This window comes from Ailuropoda melanoleuca, chromosome 5, assembly GCF_002007445.2.
Source record: "Ailuropoda melanoleuca isolate Jingjing chromosome 5, ASM200744v2, whole genome shotgun sequence".
NCBI classification, from domain to species: Eukaryota; Metazoa; Chordata; class Mammalia; order Carnivora; family Ursidae; genus Ailuropoda; species Ailuropoda melanoleuca.
The window spans coordinates 53002249-53017713 of NC_048222.1; the positions used below are offsets into that span (position 1 = coordinate 53002249).

The 15465-nt window shown below is 38.9% G+C and overlaps 1 long non-coding RNA gene and 1 pseudogene across 1 annotated transcript in view; one reads left to right on the forward strand and one right to left on the reverse strand.

Annotated features, from left to right (window-relative positions):
• Positions 1-15465, reverse strand: part of LOC117802367 — a 481710-nt gene that overhangs the window by 295382 nt on the left and 170863 nt on the right. The window lies entirely within an intron of this gene.
• LOC100468770 lies at positions 9414-13996 on the forward strand (annotated as a pseudogene).

Here is a 15465-nt window from a genome sequence, read left to right on the forward strand (position 1 = left end):
CTATATTTGAAGTTAGAATTCAATAATTCTTAGGAAATATACTACTACTATCAAATGACTAATGGCATGCTGTTTTACTGTATAAATGTGTGTTTGTATTTTTATTTCCTATGGAAATAAAGACCCTACATTTTTAAGCCTTTCCATATTGAATTTTTAAAGAGACTTTATTTATTTATTTATTTATTTATTTATTTATTTATTTGAGAGGGAGGGCTAGCACACGTAGGGGGTGGAGCAGAGGGAGAGGGACAAGCAGACTACACACTGTGTGCAGAGCCTGATGCGGGGCCTGACGTGAGGCTCGATCCCACGACCCTGAGATCAGGACCTGAGCCAAAAGCAAGAGTCAGACACTCAATTGACTGAGCCACCCCCATATTGAATTTTTAAATGTGGGCCAGTGTGGATAAATTATTGGATTTATAATAAGTGCTTTAGAATATTGTTCTAATACAATAGAAGAATAAGCAGAAGACAAGAATAAGCAACGCACACACACACATACACAAGTACAACTGGCTACTCTGCATATACAAGTATGTCTGACCTTAATAGAAATCAAAGAAATGTAAGTTAAGACAATGATCAGTACAGATTTTCCTTATCATATTGGCAAACATGAGAAAAGATTAATACCAACACATATATCTTTCTCTTGTATTAGGACTATAAATTGTATGCTCCTGGAGGATGATAGAAAAGTATATATTAAAATGTAAATGTACACACTTTTGAACGTAGTGAATTTTCATTTAGGAATTAATTCTAAGGATGAAATCAGACAAATATGTTAAGATACTTGCTTACAAAGACTCAACATAGCACTGTCTATAATACAAAATAATAAGAACAAATTAAATGTTTATGAATAGAGGATTGCTTAAGTATATAAACCAAACAATAGAATATTATGCAGCCAATATAAAGCTATATTATGGAAAAGACATGTTTGTGAAATAGAAAGCACAGGTTAATACATTCACTTTTTTGTAGAGGGAAGAATATGTACCAAAAGGACAATTATTTTAAATGTTTTATGGGGGTAGAGGGAAGGATTCTATGGATGTTTTCTTTCTCTTTTTTATAGCTTTCTAAATTGTATAGGTTTGTTTTCTTGTTGACTTCTATGTTCTATTCACTTACAAAATTAACTGAGCACTACCACGTGCCAGATATTATATTAGACAATGAGGATACAGCAGTGAACTGACACTGCTGGGTCCAAATCCCTATCTTCATAACACTTGCATTTTATTGTAGGGAAGACGGAGAATAAAGAAAATAAATATAAACCCAATGATATGTGAGATAATGTTAAGTGCTGAGAAGAAAAAGCCTTTGCTAACACAAAGTAAGGAAAGGAATGAGGTAGAGAGCTCATCCATCTTCTGTACTTGTCCTGGTCCTAGCACAGTTAATGTTCCAGAGTAGTGGTCAATCACATTTTCTGAGTGAGTTTAAGAAGAGGACTCCAGTCAGAGCACTGTTTGGCCAGGGCACCATGCTGAAGACACACTACAAGACCTTCATCCCTGGGTTCTCCTTTCTTGGGTGTGTGGCAGATGATCTATCTTCCTACACCCCACACATTTTTTTTTTTTCTCCAGACCTGGTAACATTCAGCTCATCTTATTCCACACCCTTCCTTATTTGGTAACATTCTAGTCTGGCTTCTCTGAGATTGATATATGTTCCTTGGACTAAACTTGGATAAAATAATATAAGTCAGTTATTTCCCAATTATTTTATAAATGGGATTATCTTCTTGCATATGCAATCCCTTCCATCATATGCCAATGCTTCATAATGTCACATTGTCTACTTACTTTGGGGAAGTATCACTAAGTTTCTCTACATAATTGCCACAAGTCAAACACATCTGACGTTTATAAATGTGTTCTTGCTGGGTGCCTTTCCCTATTCCCTTCATTAGCTTGTGTTTCTTTGAATTCTGCTATTGTTAATTCTCCATGATTTTTTTTTTGTCCCAGGAAAAATTAGTCAGATTACAGAAAGAGGCTACAGCAAGTTAGAAAGGCAGAAGAAATAGTAACTAATGAGCATCTCATCATATATTTTTTTTCATCTGTTGATTCTCATGTGTACAGGGATAAATGTCAAGGGCAATTTATATCTTAAGAAATTTAGGATATAGAGAACAAAGAAATATGTATTTGGCAATTATCTTCCACCTGTCTTCACAAATGAAGTGGATGAGATCTTAATGAAGGATTCAATTGCTAAGAGTGGCAGATGAGGGATTAACATATAATGGATTAATATCAGAAATGGTCATGATAAGCTTAAAGTATTAGTCATGATCACAACCTAATGCCTTTTAAAGTAGATAGACATGAATTCAGGTTTTGAAATTGCATAATAAAGACCATTTAAGGATATCCTCATAGGAAGTTTATTGCTTAAACATTTGAGCTTGCTGCCAAAATAAAAACAATAAACAAATACTTCATCAGATCCATAACCATGCAACTAAATAGTCTATCTGTGGTTCCAGTTTGCAACAATCACAGGTCCCCCTAATAAACTCGAAAGGGTATGTCATATTGCCCCTGAATTCCCTATAGATTCTTTTTCAAGTATGTCACTGCTATCTGGGTTTGAGTTTCACTTATTCTGAGAAACTGCTTCCTCATCAGGAAAATGGATGCATTAACGTTTGCCACCAAACCAGCTCTCAGAAATGATTTGTGAGGCACAGAAGATTTGTACTAAATTCCTTGAGGTTCTCTATATAAACAATATTTTAAAAAGCGCACATGATGAGCTGCTCAATAGATTTTTGACAGGCAAATAAGCTTCAATGATGAAGACACTAAACTCTTCCCTTTGGTCTCAGAAAAAGACACAAATATTTTGCATACATATTTAATTCTCACCAGTCTGCAGAAAATGTTACTATTATCACAATTTTATAAATAAAATTGAGACTCAGCATCATCAAGAACCTTGTTCAAGGTCATGCAGATGGTAAATGACAGAGTCAAAATTCAAACCCAGACTTCATTGACTTGACCCTATGTTTTTTTCAAAAAGGATAAACTTTCCTCCTTCCTCGACTCCACTCAAAATGTATGTTCCTTTGGGCTGTGTCATCTTTCCACATTCTTGTCTTCAAATTGTAAGTCTATCAGTATATACCTCTATTAGTAGGATAAGTGAGGCCTCCATTTAGTTTGTCTGGTTATTAACACAATCCCAAGCCTATCTCAGCACGATGACTTATCTATTTTACCAAGCAGTCTTCTACTGTTTGTGCCTGAGTATACTGTCTCCTCTATCTACAAAGATAGGCATCAAAATTAAACTTTAACATGCACTGATCCTCAGAGAAACATGCCAATAAGATGGAATGAATGGCACAATGTCCCCAACTTGAGAGGTTAGCTCTGATTTGGATACAATATTAAATACATCCTGCTCTGTGTTTTGAGTTTCCCAGGAATAGAAGTTCCTTCAAACCAGCTCCAAACAAAGGAGATGCACATTTTCAGAAGTTTCATGAGAACAGCTGTGCCTCCAAAAGGGACAGAGCTCGGGCTGCTCTCAGGATCAGCTTTCTCTCTCTTCTACCCCCAGAGCACCTGGTTGCCTCATTCTCTTCTCTTTCCGAGGGTAAACTGTCTCATCTTACACATGGCCAGTAATGGTTGTCTCAACCATATCCCTATAAACCCTTTTACCTTGAGGACACACCCCACTGCCAACTTCTCCTTCTCTCTCAGTTCAAATTTCAGACAAAGAGTCTGATTTACCTAGCTCATCTTTTCAAGCCAGAAGACATAATCCTAGTCACTGACTAGTTTCTGGATGGGTCACCTCTGGATTAGAGGTCCATAACTAGTCCAGTTGACCGCAGGGGAGAGGGTGCAAGTCTCCTGTCTACCACCCCTCTCTCTCCAAAAAGAGAGGCACAGATGGGCAGACATCATGAACTCTGTCTAACCCACATATGTTCAAGTTCAGGTCTCCCTCCTTTTGAGAAGGTGTGCCTTCCAATCTCTTCTCCAAAGCACTGAAGGCAGACCAGCTCCTTAAGCTCAGCATGACTTCTAATTGAATTGCAGCCATTGTCAGTGAGGATGTTTATGAAGGAAATGGGGTCACTTCATAAAATATACAGAAAAATCGTAGAACATAAATATTAAGTTACAAATTAAAGAGTTAGAGAAGAAACAACTGATATATGACATCAATTTTCAGTCCTGTTCTAGCAAAAGGAATGTCAGGCCATATCTGTAGAGAACCACTCAACTAAGCATTTGGAAGGCAATCTGGTGTTTTGAAGTCGGTTCAGGCTGAGACTTGAGAAATGGGTCAAACTCCCATCGCTTGAATTCACTCAGGAAAATGCCTAAAAAAAAACTAGCTGCAATCCTAGGATTTAGGGCTATTTTAGCAACTAAATTTGATGAAAAGTGTGTTCATCTGTTAATATCTAGGGATTTGTTTAAAGAATCTGAGTTGCCTCCAAACACTTCAACCATTAATACTTTATCAATACAATGTTGAAGTGAAGGGGACTTAAAATACATCATTATAAACCAAAATGTGCATGTCTCACATCCTTTTCAATATTCACTTTGCAATTCCATTACTGATCATCTCTGACAGCAGGTGTGGTACAACTTTATGGGCAGTCTTTTCATTTTATGAAGCTCTCCATCTGCAATATTAGAGAGTTGGGATTAGCGATTTCATAGACACAAGTTCTATCATTCATAAATCTTTTATCTTAAAATTGAAAGCATTATCTTTAAATGTCTTCTACAAATCTTTCATGGGAATAGAAGGTCATTTATGAACTATGAGCAAGGTGACTAGAAGAAGTATACTTTATGAAGTTTTTGGACCATTGACTCTAGATTTTGATTTTTCTTCATTCAAAAAAAATTGGTATCTTTGAATGTTTTGAGAGTGTGATGGGAAGATCAGCGTCAATGAATTTTCTCTTTGTGGCCACTGATGTAGGTCACCAAGGTGACTGAAGTCTCCCAGCAGACTTTTAAATATTTGAAGCTGAAAATATTTAAGAGTGCACCAAATGAAGAGTGCTTTAATTTTTATTTATATTCTATTTTTGGTGTGGTTGTGATTATAGCCTCACCAAGACGGTGATCAGTAATGAATGTGTCCTGTTGGCAGATCCCTCCAGGGCTCTGATTCAATCTTTTGAGTTATGGGATGAGGACAAAATGAACTATTTTTCAAGCTTGTAAATATGTGACAAATGACAGTGCAAGAACTATTGATTCCAATCACAGTGATACAATGTTTCATAGTCAAGACTGACTCTGGCTTTACAAATTACTTGCAAGTTGAACAGTAAACCCATGCACAACACGCTTCAACCTGGATCAATCTTCAAGAATATTTGTGTCAGTATTCGCCTCCAATTTGAATAAATTCCCAAAGTGAAATGGACTTCTTTTTTTTTTTTACATTAAAAGGTGCTATTGGGTTTCCCCCAATCTTCAAAAGGAAGAGAAAAGCAGAAGGAGCCCTTGTAAAATCCCCAGTGACCCTAGACACAGGTATCTGTTTTTATTTTTATTAGTTAAATAATCATAATCAAATGTAATTGAGAAACGCCACTCAAGAATACTAATCTTAAAACAGCTAAAACCTTGTAAGTACTGCATAGTTCAGCACTCAAATCTGATTAGAAGATATCCAGAGACGAAACAAAAATACAGAGCTGATTCAGTGGGTTAGAATCTGAGACACCACAGTAGCCATTATGTTCCTGTTTGGGACAATTGGATGTGACTGTTTTTGAAAAAGTCTCTAACATGACGGGTATTTATATATGAAGAGAGACCCTCTTAAATTCCTCCTCACTTAGATCATGAGCATCCCTGTGTGTGAAGCAAACTTTTCCTAAAGGACCACCACGTGAACCGAGTAAAATATAATTTTGGGGGGCAGAATCAATTTTGCAGCCATTGCGAGAAGGCAGCATCTGTCCTGCCCCTAGCCCCACCCCCACCCAATGCCTACCCTGTTGTGGAGCACCATTTTAAACTTGCCCTCAGGTTGTCATGGTATATTTTATGCAGGACTGACCTTAGCGGAGACTCTGCATGCTGATGTATTATTGACCTTCTTCCCCACTGCTTACTCAAACAGGCCATCTGGGTACCAGGACGGTACAGGGAATATGTCCAACTTTCCAGACCAAGATAAAAATAAATAAAATGCGGGGGCGTGGGGTGGGGGAGAAGGAAGGCTCTTAGCTTGTACTATGGACTTGTTTATTCAGACATAATTGGCGTGGATCTGGCCAAGGCACAGTTTCATTCTTTGTCTAATCCGCTGGCCTCCTAGCCCCTCCCCCCATTGTTCGTCTCCGTTAAGGTGTGATGAGGCACTAAGCAAGAAAGGAGGACAGAGAGACGGAAAGGCCACCACCAGCCCCTTGTTACAGAGTCACACTTCTGGGCAGGCTGGAATTAACCAGGGTGTGAGGATGGACAGCGAGCAAGGGCAGACCCCATCTCGGCCCAGTTCCCCCTGGTGAGTCTGCTTCTTTCTCCCCTCCCTCCAATGTGCTGGAGTGGGTGCTGGGGATCTGGAACCTGGGAAGCTGGGTTATCATTGCTAGGGGTTTATCTGGCCAGCAGACCTCAGCTCTCCCCAGGTTGAATCACAAAGAACCCAACATTCCCAAGACAGGCCAGGCACATTTAAAGCTTCCCCAGTAACTTTTTCCCAGGCTGGAATCCATTTTTTGCAGCTTCACTTGGCTGATCAATGGCTTCCTTTCAATGGTGATATTGACTTAGGAAACTAGCTCAGAATGTCAGATTCAGTTCATACTGAACTACTCTCCAGGACCCAAAGATAATCATGAGTTCTTCAAACATAGAGCACTACCAATGGCAAGAGAGTTCTGCTTAACCTCTTTTCTTGAGCATCAGAAAGCTCCGTTTTCTCTCCTTTTCTAGTGGTAAGTGCTAGTCGTTTATAATTTAGTTAAGGACCATACAGATTTTTAAAAAATATATGAACTTTAAGCATCTTTAATAAATACTTTCCTAAGAAAAAACGTATCAGTAATCTCTTGGACATCAACCTTAGCAATATCTTTCTGGATCTGTCTCCTTAGGCAAGGGAAACAAAAGCAAAAATAAACTATTGGGACTGCATCAAAATAAAAAAGCTTTTGCACAGTGAAGGAAACAATCGGCAGGGTTTAAAAAGCAATCTACTGAATGGGAGAAGATATTTGTAAATGCTATATCTGATAAAGGGTAAATATCCGAAGTATATAAAGAACTCCTACAACTCAATACCACAAAAACAAATAATCTGATTTAAAAAGGCAGAAGATCTGAATAGACATTTCTCCAAAGAAGACACACAGATAGCCAGCAGATACATGAAAAGATGCTCAACATCACTTCATCATCAGAGAAATGCAAATCAAAACCACAATGAGATATCACCTCACACCAATCAGAATGGCTAGTATAAAAGGACAAAGAAATGACAAGTGTTGGTGAAAATATGGAGAAAAGGGGACACTTGTGCACTGTTAGTGGAAATGTAAATTGGTGCAGCTATGCTGGAAAACAGTATGGAGTTTCTTCGAAAAATTAAAAATAGAAGTATCGTACAATCCAGTAATTCTATTTCTGGGTATTTACCTGAAGAAAACAAAAACACTAATTCAAAAAGACATACTCACCCCTATGTTTACTGCAACATTATTTGTAATAGCCAAGATATGGAAGCACCCTAACTGCCCACTGATAGGCAAATAGATAGAGAAGATGTAATATATATGCACAATGGAATATTACTCAGCCATAAAAAGAATGTACCACATGTTGGCTACTTGAACATAATAATAAAAAAATCTAAAAAAATAAAAAAGAATGAGGTCTTGCCATTCACAACAACATGGATGGATATAGAAGGTCTGGTTAAGTGAAGTAAGCTAGACAAAGAAAAGCAAATACCATATGATTTCACTTATGTATGGAATCTAAAAAACAAAACAAATGAACAAACAATGACAACTAAAGAGAGAAACAGGTTCATTAATATAGAGAAAAAACTGATAGTTACCAAAAGCAAGGGGGGTGGGGGCTGGGTGAAATGGGTGAAGGGATTAAGAGGTACAAACTTCCAGTTATAAAATAAATAAGTCATAGGGATGAAAAGTACAGCATAGAGAATATAGCCAATAATACTGTAACACACTTATCATCATTAGCATTTCATAATATATATAATTATTGAATGACTACATTATACATCTGAAACTAACTTAATATTATATGTCAACTATACTTCAATTAAAAATTTAAAAATAAAAAAGTAATGGTTTGTACTAAATATTTAGCACAGTTTGTTTTGTATGGCATGGAAATGCAGTAGATGTTAGCTAAGCACAACAAGTCATCTCCTCCCTGAAGCCTTCTTGCCCCACTACTTCCATCTACTCCCTCTCCTCTCCTTCGTTCTTCCATTTTGTAGAGATTGCTATAATATCCTCCATAATATAATTTGTTGTTCCTCTATGTCTACCCTTTAGAGAGTCTGAAGGGCTAGGGCCACACTTTAGTCATCTGTGCCAACTGAATCCTGTGCCCAGCACACAGGGCAAATGCAATAAATATTTGCCAACTGAATAATTATAACTATTTTGCACAGATGTTCCTCAGCTTACCATGGGGTTACATTCCAATAAGCCCATTGTCAGGTGAAACTATAATAAGTCAAATGCATTTAGTACACCTAACCCACCAAACATCATAGCTTAGCCTGTCTTAAACATGCTCAGAACACTTACATTAGCCTACAGCTCAGCAAAAGCATCTAACACGATTTTTTTCTATTATTTCATAATAGTGTTAAATATCTTATGTAATTTATTGGATACTGAAAGTGAAAAGCAGAATGGTTATATGGGTACAGAACGTATAAGCGTGTCAGTTGTTTACCTTTGCTATCCGGTGGCTCACTGGGAGCTGTGACTCACTGCCATTGCCTAGCATCATGAGACAATATCATACTACATTTTGCTACCTCAAGAAAAGACCAAAATTCAAACTTTGAAGTATGTGTATCACTTCCCTGCTGTTGTAAAGCTGAAAAATTATAAATGGAACCATTATAAACTGGAAACTGTATTTAGATTTTAGCAATGTACCTGGCAGTTTAGTTAATCATCACAATTTGAGGAGGTAGGTGTTCTTTCCATCCCCATAGTAAAGACTGGGAAAATGAAGCTGAAAAGAGGTTAAATAGTAGCTAAACACCTAAGTCAGAATTTGCACTCAGCTTGATCACAGAGCTGGGATTCTAGCTACAACACCCACATGATAATAGACAAATGCTCATCCCTTCCATTGTATGCAAATGAGAAATTTATGATTCCAGTTTGGGGCTAAATAAAAACAGTTCTATATGGTTGCTGGGTATATTATATATTATATTATATTATATTATATTATATTATATTATATTATATTATATTATATACAGTTATTCAGAGTCTTTGGGGAGACCTAACAAATAGTAAAAGGCAATGAAGCTCTGTTTGTTCTATTTGTTCAGACTTTTTTGCAGTGGCAAGCTTCAGAATGTATAAGCACAGATTTAGGATGTGCATTAATCAAATCAATCAAACCCACAGAGACAGTAATACTGTTGTTTTACCATCCAGGCTCTGCAATGGAAAAAACTCTTCCCAGCAGCTTTTCTTACTAGCCCTGTGACTGTCAGCAACCAATGCAACCTCTCTGGCCCTCACTTTCCTCCTTTGTGAAGTGGGAATATTAATAGTGCCTTCCTCAGAGGGTTGCTGCAAGGAGTAAGTGAGACAACACTTATGAAAAACTTAGCAGATCAACTGGTTCATGTTTAGGGGTTTAATCAAAGATGGTTATCTACACGACATCAAAACATCTAAATATCTTTGAGAACCTATTCAAAGTAAATATAAATTAGCAAGGGTAATATAGGCAGAGAGCACACAAAAAATAAAAGAGAAAAAAATTTGTTCAATACTGCTAAACTGTACATTAAAAAAATACCTAAAATGGTAACTTCTATATTACATATATTTTGTCACAATAAAAAAAAAATCTGTCCATTATCCTCAGTGTATGTCATAATGAGAAAACAAAACAAAATAAAAAAACAAACAAACATAAACAAAACTTCTATCACTGTGGAAATCTAAACTATCTAGAACAATACACATTATTTACTTTTTTATTAATGTTAAAATTTAATACTGTGAAAATTTTTAAATAGAATTTTTTTTTGTGTCAAATAATGATAATATCTAACCAAATTTTTATTGTTATTTCTAGGACTTTTTCATATCTTCTTCATAGTCCCAAGAATTAAGTAGGTTCCCCCCCACCAAATTTTTACATATTATTATTTTTAACAGGTTAATTTTTTCAAAGCAAATTTTTAAAATCCCATTTTCTTTGCAACCCTTCTAGGTTAATATTTCCCACAGTCTGTAACAAAACATGAATGAATCTGAGGTGGTGCCTTGCTGAGGGTTTGTTGGCGCCTGTCTAGGAAAAGTGGCCTTCTTGGGCTCTTAAAAACAAGAGCAGAGCCGCAGAGTCAGAGCCAGGCATAGGCAAGAAACTGGCTGGTCCCAGCCTATAGCTATGGGGTGCCCATGTCATGTGCCCTGCCTGCTGCCCTTCTAACACAGTAAGTTGTCTCACAAAGAGTAGCATTTGCCATCCTGGTATCTCTGAGACCTGTTCTTCAGTCTGATATCAAGCCATGAAAGTTCAAGAGAACTTTCAATTCCCCAGAGGTTAAGGCCAAGGGGTGGAGTTTGGATAGTTATGGTAAGAAAGGTGGAGGGTAACCTTGGGGCATATTGTCCAAGAAAACCACTTCCAGCCTTAAAACAGAAAATGTAGACTCAGGGTGCCCTCAAGACAAGCACTTAGCAATGTCAGTGGCCTTCTTTGGCAGAGTGGCCTATGGGACCTATGGTCCCTCAACTTACCCTCTGCCTTCTCTTTCCTTTGCTTTTCTAACACCATGTACACCTGAATAATAGTGGCTGCCCCACTTCCAGTGGGCATTGTCTTTAGGAGTTTTGTGATCAGCATGGGGTGGAAGAGTAATATTGCCACCCATGGTTGGTCAGCCTCAAGGAAATTTGACTCAAGTCCATTGAGTGCCTCTTAAAGGAAAGAGAGTATGTGGCCAGGTGTGGGGTGGTCATTATCATCTAGATATGTGGTTTCTCCAAATCTGGCTGATGAGCAGAGCTTCCTGGGGAACTTCCTAAATATCCAGAGCCAATAAATCAGAATCTCCAGGGATATAGCCCCAAAACTTGGGAGTTAAAAAAATAACAAAACAAACAACAAAAAAGTTCTGATTATGAGCCATTTTAACAACTATAATTGAATCTAGATCCAATTCAGTAGATCATCAGAAAAAGAGTAAATGTGCTCAAAGGGATGACAGGATTCCTGATGGTACTTCCTAAACATATCCATTTATTCACCAGCATTAGGGAACATGTTTTTGTTAAGCACCTATATGCCAGCAATGGCAGTAATGAAAATAAAGCCCTACTCAGAGGGCTTATCATAGACTACATGAGACACCACATATTCTAGAACTCTTGAATTTGGTCTTCTTCTGTTTGAGGACATGGAGACAGCATAGCTATACCTTTTTTTTTTTTTTTAAAAAGTCAAACCAATTGCTTGGAAAAACATAGATCAAACAGCTCTTATATCAATTATATGACAAATATTAAGTCATACATTTTCTAAGTAACATGGGACATTCAGGAGGAAATTAAAATACTTTATCTTCTAAATGTGACTTAATAATAAAAGCCACAATTTGTTAAACACCTCCTCTGTGCCAGGCATGGTTAGACATCTTTACATTTAATTTCCAAAATAACGTGGTGGGTCCTGCCTGCCTCCAAAGCTCCCTGAAGAGCTGCTCGTCCTCCACTCATACCCATGTGAGCTTCAGTCCTTGCTTACTCCAGATCCATCAGTTAGTTGCCTTGCAATGCTGGCCATTTTACCTAACTTTCTCAATGAGTTTTCTCACCTGGAAAAATGGGGAATATACAATTAACTTTGCAGAGTTGTTGCAATGCGAAGTGAAATACTATTTCCAAGATATCAAACTAGTGCTTGATGCATGGCAGGTGCTCAGTCAGTGCTAATTCTTTCCCATCCCTAACTGTTCTCTCTGGTCAGCTGGTACCCACCCTGTGAGATTCAGTCATCCCAAATGGTAATTAGAAGTGAAATTCTCAGAGTTTCCAAAGGTTATATAAATCCACACAGGCTACACACTTATATAAAGGAGACATGCTACAGGTGTGAGGTTCTTTTGTAATGCAACATGTGAAAAATACCAAATAAGTGATCACAGCATTAGGTGTTGGGGAGTTTGGGGCAGAATAAAGACACTATGGACTTGGTAGCATGAAAAGTCCAGAGTAATAGTGAAGCTTGAAGACAGAGGGGTTTCAGACACATTTTAAAAAGTAGGCAGTTTCTCTTACATCGACCGCCTAAGGGTCTCTCTGTAAGAAGCAACAACCTCTCCATTTCCTCTCTACCATCTGCTTGGCAGTTGTAAAGTGGCAACCATGCATGAATGCTTCTCCATCCACATTGGTCAGGCTGGTGTCTAAATTGGCAATACCTGCTGGGAGCTTTATTGCCTGGAACACGGCATCCAGCATGATGGTCAGGTGCCAAGTGACAAAACCACCAGAGGAGGAGACGATCCCTTCACACTTTCTCCAGTGAGAAGAGGTGTTGGCAGGCATGTGCCCAGGGCCATGTTTGTAGACCTGGAACCCACAGTCATTGATGAAGTTCACCCTGGCACCTACTGAGAGTTCTTCCACCCTGAGAAGCTCATCACAGGCAAGGAAGATGCTGCCAATAACTATGCCTGCAAGCCTGACTTCATTAGCAAGGAGATCGTTGACCCTGTTTTGGACTGTATTCCAAAACTGGCTGACCAGGGCACAGGTCTTCAGGGGTTCTTGGTTTTCCACAGCTTTGGAGAGGGACTGGTTCTGGGTTCATCTCCCTGCTGATGGAACAACTGTCTGTTGATTATGGCAAGAAGTCCAAGCTGGACTTCTCCATTTAGCCAGCCCCCCGGGTATCCACAGCTCTAGTTGAGCTCGACAGCTCCATCCTCACTACGGACACCCTGGAGCACTATGATTTTTCCTCTGTGGTAGACGATTATGCCATCTGTGACATCTGTCATAGAAACCTCAATATTGAACTCCCAACATACACTAACCTGAATAGGTTGATAGGTCAAATTATGTCCTCCATCACTGCTTCCCTCAGATTTGATGGAGCCCTGAATATTGATCTGACAGAATTTCAGACCAAGCTAGTACCCTATCCCTGCTTCTATTTCCCTCTGGCCACATATGTCCCTGTCATCTCTGCTGAGAAATCTTACTATGAACAGCTTTCTATAGCATATTACCAATTCATGCTTTGAGCCAGTCAATCAGATGGTGAAATGTGACCTTTGCCATGGTAAATACATGGCTTGCTGCCTGTTGTACCATGGTGTGGTGGCTCCCAAAGATGTCAGTGCTGCCATAGCCGCCATCAAGACCAAGAGTCCATCTAGTTTGTGGGCTGGCGCTTCACTGGCTTCAAAGTTGACATTAATTACCAGCCTCCCACTGTGGTCCCTGATGGGGACCTGGCCAAATACAGCAAGCTGTGTGCATGCTGAGCTACACCACTGCCATTGCTGAAGCCTGGGCTCACCTGGACCACAAGTTTGACCTGATTTAGGCCAACCATGCCTCCATTCACTGGTATGTGGGTGAGGCAGGGAGGAAGGAGAATTTTCTGAGGCTCAGGAGGACATGGCTGCCCTTGAGAAGGATTATGAGGATGTTGGTGTGGATTATGTTGAAGGAGAGGGTGAAGGAGAAGGAGAAGGAGAAGAATACTAAAGTTAAAAATGTCACAAAGGTGCTACTTTTATAGGGAACATTATTCTGTTTTAAACATTAAAAATTTGTGGTCTGATCAGTGAATTTGTATGTAGCAGTGTATACCCTGATACACAATTACTGACCTATGCTTTAAAACATGATGCTTTGGGGTACTGGGTGGCTCAGCCATTAAGCATCTGCCTTCGGTTCAGGTCATGATCCCAGGGTCCTGGGATGGAGCACAGCATCAGGCTCCCTGCTCAGCAGGAAGCCTGCTTCTCCCTCTCACACTCCCCTTTCTTGTTGTGTTCCCTCTCTCGCTGTCTCTCTGTCAAATAAATAAACAAAATCTTCAATAAATAAATAAATTAATTAAATAAAACATGATGCTTTGTTACAGAATCAAGCTTGTTCATTTCTCTGATGGGTTTGAATAAACTGTTCCCTGTCTTTAAATAAATAGATAGATTAATTAATAAATGAATTAATTTTAAAAAGGGAGAAAGTACACTTCAGGTAAGGAAAACATGTGATTCAAGGTAGACATGAAGGTGAAAAAGCCCAGGTGTCCTCAGGTGTCAATGAGATACCAGGGATGTAGGATTTGTACAGAGGTTTAAGATGAGACTAGACCTAGAAGTTCAGGTGGGCCGGGTTATCAGTGATCTAGAATGCCAGTACAAGGAAATAGGTGATAGGGAGCCACAGTTTCCGGACCAGTCAAGTAACAGGGTAAAAGCTATGTGCTGGGAAGTATTTGTATGGAAGTTATATACCAGATGGAATTGGGTGGGGCAAAGTAGAGGCCAACTGCAGGTAGTGGATGTGCCACATTTAAAAGATCCTCAGCCAGACTCCTTCAGCCCTGACTTCACGATTTATTTTAAGTTACCATTTTGGGGTCCTCATCCATCTATTCCCTATCCTTCATCCAAGCTGAGTATGGCAAGGCCTTTGTCACTCAGACTCAGAGTTTCATGATCATCTTCTACTCTTTCCTACCCGTGTTACTCATATCCATCTAATTGTATTCACACTGACAACCTCACTCATTCATTTCATTTTAATAGTGTGCTTGGCGTCATACCACAAACATCTGTCATCTGCGTGCTGGCGTCTCCGTCCATGCTGCCAGTTTCCTCCTTTAGACCTGTGTCATTTCTCATCTGATTGACCTCTGTCTCTTCTATTTGGGCCTCTGTTTATCAAATCTCACTAGCATTCTAGCTAATTAACAAAGCACACAGAAATAGACTATTAGTACCAGACAGAGCCTTAAAAGTCATCTAGCCCAACCCTTACAAAAAGGAAACTGGGGCTCTGTGAGATAAAGTCACACTGGATGATAGAAGAACTTAAACCTAGGTGTGTGGAAGTCTGCAGCTGCTCTTGACACGGCTATATTGTCGCCTGTGTGATTATAGTGTATGACAATTCTGCTAGCTCAATAAAGCACAAAACCAGGATCTGCAGAGCTAGAAATAGAG